The sequence below is a fragment of the Nicotiana tabacum genome, chromosome 15 (assembly GCF_000715075.1).
Source record: "Nicotiana tabacum cultivar K326 chromosome 15, ASM71507v2, whole genome shotgun sequence".
NCBI classification, from domain to species: Eukaryota; Viridiplantae; Streptophyta; class Magnoliopsida; order Solanales; family Solanaceae; genus Nicotiana; species Nicotiana tabacum.
Window position 1 is genome coordinate 14,353,815 of NC_134094.1, and position 8,824 is coordinate 14,362,638.

The following is an 8,824-nucleotide window of genomic DNA, read 5'->3' on the forward strand; positions in this document are numbered from 1 at the left end:
CACACAGGAAGCAACAACGACTACAAGTCATATAGAAAACATAGGTGCACAATAACATCTCAAGATAAAGGCATGAATGTATACACAACGAAACGATATCACAATATAATGTATGTCTCTTGTCCTCGCCTGCATGAAAACACCCTTTGTGCCATGACATATAATAATATAAAAATAATGGCACGGCATCACCCTTCGTGCTTTTACTCTCATCCTCACGTGATAATATAATTGAAATAGCACGGCATCACCCTTCGTGCTTTACACTCTCAAATGGCATGGCATCACCCTTCGTGCTTTACACTCTCAAATGGCATGACATCACCCTTCGTGCTTTACACTCTCAAATGGTATGACATCACCCTTCGTGCTTTACACTCTCAAATTGGCACGACATCACCCTTCGTGCTTTACACTCTTCCTTACCAAGCACATGTATATCATTAACAAGCAAGGTAGAAAGCATAAGTAACATCAAGGAGAGTATTTAAACGACAACACAATACAATAATTCATATCACAATTTGCCCAATGACCACAACCAATTCCAAAGATATAGCAAAATCAATAAATTTCTCAGCAAATAGTCCAAGGCTCCACACAACGTATATAAAACCTCAAAACAACAACAGAGACGGAAAAGTAACTCAACATAGGACAACGCCTTCTTTAATCTAAAATTTTAATAAATATAAATTAATACCTCATTTTAAACTTATTTAATAAATATTTACAGATAAGGATTTCATCATGAATTTAATTCCAAGAAAAATACCAAATCAACAAACACACGGAATTCACATAAAATTCAAGTAACAATAACACTAAATTATCATATGAAATATAAACTCGATAAATAAGGAATGAGGCGTGACAATTCAAGGATTTACTAAATGCCAACAATTATCCAATTTAATACATAAAAATGCCTAAAACTTTAAATCAATAAAATTTGTACATATAAGCCCGAGTACGTACTCGTCACCTCGCGTACACGGCTTCCAATCACACAATTTTCATATAAGACTCAATGCCTAAGGGGTAATTCCCCCACTCAAGGTTAGGAAAGATACTTACCTTTTTTTTTGAAGTTATGCCGATATTCCAAAATAGCCTTCTTGCTTGAATTGACCTCCGAACAGCTCAAATCTATCCAAATTAATTCGATTCAGTCAATACAAATTACAGAAATTAATTCCATATGAAAATACAAATTTTTCAAGAAAATCCGAAATTGCACTCAAAAATCGCCCGTGGAGCCCATGTCTCGAAACCCGACAAAAGTTATAAAATATGAACTCTCATTCAACCACGAGTCCAACCATATAAAATTTACCAAATTCCGATCTCAACTCGACCTCCAAATCTTAATTTCTTATTTTGAAACCCCTAGGCCCATATCCTCAAATTTCACCTAAAAAATATGTGATCTAGTCGAAATCCTCAATGATAATCCAATATTATTGACTAGCAATAATCACAAGTAATTTACCTCAAGATTTTTCATGAATTCTCGCTCAAAAATCGCCGCAACCCGTGTTTGAAACGTCCAAAAATGAGAAAACTCTCGGACCCTTCCTTTATATTCTGCCCAGGCATATTTCGCATCTGCGATGCACTTAGCCGCATCTGCGGTCTCGCAGATGCGAGGGACTTCAGTCTTCTGTGGTCTAAGACGCTTCTGCGGACTCGTTTCTACGAAGAAGTTTCCCACTTCTGCGACGAGGCTTGGCCTTTCCCTTTTCCACTTCTACGATTGCGAAGCTGCAGGTGCGACTCCGCTTCTGTGATCGCGAAGTCGTAGGTGCGACTCCGCTTCTGCGGTAAGAAGTGCGCATCTGCGGCCATTGCCCTTCCTAGTCCAGGCCGTATCTGCGACCATTTTGTCGCTTTTGCGGTCGCACACCTACGACCATTTCCATCGCAAGTGCGATTGCGCCAGAACTGAAAAAATTCCAAGTCTAAATTTGATCAGTTTAACCATTTGAAACTCATCCGAGGCTCTCTGGACCATAACCAATTATGCAAACATGTCTCAAAATACAATACAAACTTAGTTGAGGCTTCAAACTACGTCAAACAACGCTAAAATTACGAATCGCACATCGAATCGAATTATGAGTTTTCAAATCTTCCAACTTTTATATTTTGTGCCAAAATATATCAAATCAATCCATAATGACTTCAAATTTTTGCACACAAGTCATAAATGACATAATAGACCTGTTCCAATTTCCAGAATTGAATTCTGACCCCGATATCAATAAAGTCAACTCCCGGTCAAACTTTCTAAAAATCTTTTATTTTTCAACTTTCGGCAAAATGCGTCGAATTGTCCTACGGACTTCCAAATCTAAATCCGGACATGGGCCTAAATCCGAAATCACCATACGAAACTATTAAAATTATCAAAATTCTATTCCTGAGTCGTTTGCTCAAAATTCAAATATCCGGTCAAACTTTAGAAATTCAAGCTTTATAAATGAGAATTGTTCCTTCAATTAAATTTTGAATCTTCTGAAAACCAAACTCAAACCCACACGCGGGTCATAATATATATTACGAAGTTGCTCGGGACTTTAAGTCATTGGACGGAATATAAATTCTTTGAACGACAAGTCGGGTCGTTACATATTGGCACGCCTGGAGGAACTCGAACTCTACTATTTGAATTATTTGAAGCCCCTGATATTGCTTGATGAAGCTCAGTTATTATCTGGTCCTATCTTGAGAGATGATTCATGATCTCCTTTTGTTGCACTCTCAAAATCTTAACAGTATCGGCAACAAGTTCATTATCCATATCATCAAGAGTATGACTCATTGCCCGCCGAGCATTTCTTTCTACCCTATTAGGAGTTGACTCATTCCCATTGAGACAGGTTTCACTTGTTGAACCATCATGTTGATTTCTATCATGGAGATTGTCCACGGGCTCGTCGTTATTATTTGTTCCAATATTGAGCGAGTTGTTGACGTCACTGGGTTCCATAGCTATTATATGCTTACAACAGAAAAGCTTCAAAGTACGTTAGTAAAAGATGAACATATCAAAATAATACCATAATTGTCTAAGCCCCACGATGGACGCCAAACTATTTACTGAAAAAATAGTATAGTTGAATTTGTAACATGATTTATAGATACGTAAATTAAATTGATCCGATATAGTAAAATAACAAAGTGAAAACAAAGTAAAATAAGGATAATTGAAGAAAAAATAAGCCTGAGCTTTCAGAATGTTTCCATCAGGATTAAGAATAATTGGAAGATCTCGACAACACTTGTATAAAGCTTGAGAGAAAGAATATTAGTCTTTTGCTATCGATATTTCTTCCTCACTTACAATAGAATGAATGCCTCTATTTATATTAGAGTTATTCTTGCCTCCTTAATTATCATTGTTAATGCTATAATAAAAGATAATTAAAGGTAATAAAAAATAATAAAGGGTAATAATGCATAATAAGGGCTAATAAAGGCTGGAGGAATCTTGGGGTCTTCTGCAACATTTCTGTAACGGTCATATCTTGAATTGCTTCTTATTAGGCCATAGGTTTGTATCCGGTATCAATATCTTATCCGGCCACAGGTTTATTTTCGGTGTAAACATGGTTTAATCACTACTGATTGACACGTGTAGCCTCCTAATTCACCCATCTCCTGATACCGATTTTTGTCATATACAAAATAAGCTAAAAGTGGTCAAGATGTTACTAAAATTCAGACTAATAGATTGTTATTTCAAATTGTAATTTCCTGATCATCGAGTTGCTCTTTTGAAAAAAAACTAACACATTCCTTCGGGACAAATTCTATCGTTCCTTCAGGGACATCCGAATAAATTGGAACGATACAGAGAAGATTATCATGGTCTGTGCAAGGATGACACAAACAAAGAGATGTTTGAAATTTTTACAAAATTAAAAAAAATTATTCTACTGCCATTTTTTCTATATGTAGCTAATGGGCATAATAAGACTCAAGTTTCAAATATTTTTTCTAACTTCAACTTTAAGTACTTTTTTTCAAACTTCCAAATCATGTCCGAACGCGCCTATTTCATTGTCTGATGAGGATTTGAAGCACAAATAGGTATATGTCAATGTCATATAATGAGAGGGACCATTACAGTTGTATCATAAGGTGCATTTTGATATATACGTATAGAAAGATATATGATAAGATTGGAATATTGGATTCATTTAGGCAGATTAGTACCTGCTATATTATTTGGTTTAACTAGGAGAATGGATAGCCATCTAAATTGAATTCATTTAACACGAAAGGTTGATTAACATGAACCTAGAGCAAAGTTACCGATTTTCTTTCCTCCATGCTGGGGATCCACAGTGTTGGTTACAGGTTCACGTGAGCTCATTAGTTTTTTTGTATAGATCCGTGTATACTTATTATTGGAATATTAACTTGAAGCCGGTATATATGTTTACCCTCAAAATCGGATAACAATAAAATTTATAAGTGATTTTAAGGATACGCGGATTAATTTGATATAAAGCAATGGATTAAATAAAATTGAACAAATAACGATAAAATAGATTCAAACCACACGGGGAGGATAGTTCCAGCCTTATCGAAATATTTATCCTCGATCTAGGCTCGCTATGGCCAGCACTGATTACAAGAGAAAGAGCTAATAACAGAGAAAATAATAATATATTTTTTTAGAATGCGTGTTACAATGTGTTTAATGAATTATCAAACCCCCTTTATATAGTATGGGAATTCTACTCAAGTATAACTCTATAAAAGGTAAAAAAACATCTTCTGTTTAATTGGTTTTCGGTTCTACATCGATACAAACCGAGATCCACGCCGTGATATCCAGCCAGTCACGGATATTACGGCCTCATATTGGCCGCTCTTGATTACCCGGTGACACCCTCCGAAGTCCTTCAAGTTTTAGGTCGGTCTCGAATCATGACCCCGATATTATCGAGGGTAGATGGTCGGCTCCTGTACTCTGACTCGAGGATGTCCTTGCTTCGATTCCGATCATTCGCAATCATATCTCGAGCTCGTTTTACCCTGTTGGAGGCCGGAGTCTATCATGAGCCCGATTTTTACCCATACACAGATGGTCCTCTCGTTTCTCGAAAAGTAAACTGATGAGAAACGACATGAGCGTCCAGATTCCTTCTTCGATACACAGTGACATAAGCGACAGAAACCCTGAATGTCTCATCAGTCATGTCATAATGGCGTTAAATGCACGTTAGCCGCCGGTTGGCTATCCCTGGAGGTGAAGCGTCACGACACCACTATAAATAACCCCTCTTTCGTTCATTTCTCACTTTGCGTTAAACCGTCTACCCTTGTACCCTCAGGATTTCACTATTCCCTTTCACATTCTAGCATTTTTACCTCCGGTATTCGAGATTTCTTTGAAATTTTTACTCAACATCCACTTAGGTCAACATATATGAGCCTCCAGTTTTCAATCCTTTTCTATCTTTTTCAAGCTTTCTGTTGGAACAATGACCAATACCTCAAAATTTGTTCCCCAAAAGGTTACTTCTACTTCCCAAATGACTACCGAGACTACTTTTGATGTGATCGACCTCAGGAGACCTGATGCTAACGTGGCTATCGAGGAATCGGCTCCTGAACCTCCCTTGAATATATTCATTCTCGGAGGTTGTTCGATCGCTGACAACTTCAAGGTCGAGAAACCCTCCTAGGTGCAGGGTCGCGGAGAAGAGGCATCGAGATTTATTTGCTAGATCATTAAAGATGAACTCCCCTTAGTCCGAAAGGACTATAATTGGGCTGATAAAGATGTAGTGGACCCCTACTCTGAGGAGGCCATTACTACACACTTTGAGGGATACCTAAGTGTCTATATTTATCCCTTTACGCTTGGCCTGGTGGATCCGGTTATCATAAACTTCTGCAAGAGGTACAAGGTATGCCTCGGCCAAATCCACCCTTCACTATGGAGGATCATGATCCTCCTTCGATTTTTTGTAAATAAAACCGATTCGCGCACCTTCACCATCGATCATCTGTTCTGCTTATACAGTCCCCGAATTTTTCAGAGGGGAGTAATAAACCTTGTTTGCCGGGCCAGCAAACCCCATTTTTGAGTATCGACGAGGACCAAGACCGAGGCTGAAAGGGTCATTTTTTCCAGGTGAGGACCTCGGATTTGATCCCGACCGATTCATGCCATTCCCTAAGAAGTGTAATACATCACGTAAGTAAATATTTTCCTTCAAATGTCGATTCCGAGTTCATACCCTTTTTCTTATTGGTATTTGTGGTGGGGTAGTTGTTGCCCGAGTCCCAAATGTTGTTCCTCGTCTCTAGGAGTGGGTCGAAGGCATCGTCTTACAGATGACCTATTCTAGGCGCTCATGGCACAAACTCTCGAAGGGCCGTTGGGAGGCCCGTTCCTATGGTAAGATTTTTCCCGAGTAGGTTGTGTTAGGCTTTTGTTTTTTGTTTTTTCCCATCTCTATGTTCTTAGTATTTTTCTTTACTTCCCTTTTGCATGTTTGCCTAAGACCGTCGAACTTAGACCCTCGTTTGGGGACAAGGACTTACCTACCGGTTCTTCTGCTTCAGGACAGCCCGAGGCCACAACAGTGGAGAAGAAAAGAGAAAGGGCCCCGAGTTCACCAAGCTTAGAGAAAAAGAAAACGAGAAGGAGGCTGGTTCGTAAGCCAAAGGAAACCTCTAGCTCCCGAGTGCTTGACTCGGCATCACTCCTCCGTCTCAGATACGAGCCTAAGGATGATGACATCTTCATGGCCCATGTTCCATCTGTCCCCGAGGAACGGGTGGCAGCCAAGGCAAAAACGACCGAAGTTGATCCCCCTCAAGTTTGCAAGGCTGGCGCCGAAGTAAGGGTCGAGGATTCGCGAGATGCCGGTCTTGCCCCGCCCAGTGTTATAGATATTTCGGGATCGCCTTTTTTCATGGAGTCAATGTTCGATGAAGCCCGAACGACGAAGGATCAGTCCCATGAGGAGGCCCACGGGGCGGATGATCCCCTTCGAGGCCTTTTTGACGGTATAGACTCATCCATCCTGGAGGATTTTACCGGGTTGGGTGAGTTAGAGGTGCCAAGGAAAAGTCCACCTTTAGATGCTGGCGGGTCGAGCTCGAGCTCGAAATTAACCAACCGGTTCCTTGCTCTGAGCACGGATCCTGGTCGGAAGCGGATCGTCATTATCACAGTTTTGGAGGATGCCCGGGTCCTCTCTGCCCCCGTAGGGATAGCCAGTTACCTTCGGTGCCTGGTGACTAAAGAAGACCATGCAAAAATAAATGAGGTAGATGCGCCATGCCTGTTCAATAAAGTACAACAGGTGCTGAACCAGGTAACTCTTGATAATTCCCGGTGATTCCAATATTTCTTCTGATATTTGAACTAATTGTATGATAACTCTAATATCTTTCCTCGTATTTGCAGGCCTCGGTGCTCCACCACGAGACCTTCCTTCGGTACTGAGATGAGCTGAGCCAACTCGAGGACGAATCCAAAGAGCTTGCTTAGAAAAGAAGCATGTATAAACTTCTCAACGAGCAACGTGAGGGTGAAATCAAGAGCCTCCGAGCCGAGTTGGATGTTGCTCAGAAAGAACATGTCGACCTATTGGAACATGTAAATTTTTTTGAATTTAGTGATAATGAGCTAGACACAGTGTCTAACGGTCAGAATCTACAGGTCTAGCAGAAGATTGATCAGGTTGACGAGCTCCAGGCTGAGATGGACGAAGTCAAGGCCATGGCCGGGGGAGTGGAAAGTCAAGATAGACCTATAGCTTCTGAAAAGGAAACAATTAGGGAGCAATTGTCCTCAACGGAGGCCCAACTTCGATCGATGAAGGTGTTACACCCTATATTTTCGTATGTAAAAATGCGTCGTAAGCAAACTAATGTAGGACAAAAAAATGAGATAATATTTAAAAGTATATAAAGTAAGTTAATCATGTTACCTCTGAGGTTACAAATATTGAAGATCATGAACAACAAGTACAAAGAGGGTTGGACAGTTCAGAAGCTAAAGCAATTAAATAAAACAATGTTTCATCGAAAGTCGACAAGTTGGGAATGTTATAACGTGTACCTTTGGGGTGAGACTAGGGTGATTAACACGATAAAGAGATTATGTTATGATTTATATTAGTCGTATTACATCCGTGTGTTATGTTTTTAAGTCAAGCGAGTTGTGGAACAAAAGTCGATGAAAGTCATCACAAGTTACATTCATAAGTTTTACTGAAACTTTGGGTCAAATGTAACTGCAATTTTCTCCCAATATACTTAGAGTTATGGTGTGTTCCACACATCAAATTAAATATCTATGAGTCTATTTTCCAACGCATTAAACCATTTGTCAATACGACATCGGAGTAGAGAGATATGTGCATTTTTGCGATACTGCGCAAGCTGCTAGGTGACAAGTAGGTGTGTCACCTACTTGCTTAAATGAAAGCCCAAAAATGGGCCATTTCGGGTCGTCCAAAGAGGCCTTTTAAGGGCCTATTTTCTTCATATATTAGACTTAAAATAGAGCATAATAACCAGACATAAGCTCTGCAAAGAATCCTCCCAAAAATTTCCCACAAACCCTAATTGATTTTCTCTCCCTTTCAAGTTCCAATTGGAGGTAAAACTTAGAGTTTGAAGAACCAAGATAGGAGCTGAGTTATCCAACAAATAAGGTGAGTTTACTGCTCTCTTTCATCCATTTTTTCTTCTGTAAATTCATGGTAAGTCGTTCTATACTTGTAAGAACTCACGGGATGGTGATCGGAAGCCGTGAGTTCGAGTTATTCACTTGTAGCGGACTGTT

General features: G+C 39.6%; 1 pseudogene; it reads left to right on the plus strand.

Moving 5' to 3' along the window:
* The first annotated feature begins 3,820 nt into the window (after positions 1 to 3,820).
* LOC142170099 (U6 spliceosomal RNA) lies at positions 3,821 to 3,917 on the plus strand (annotated as a pseudogene).
* Positions 3,918 to 8,824: the final 4,907 nt, after the last annotated feature.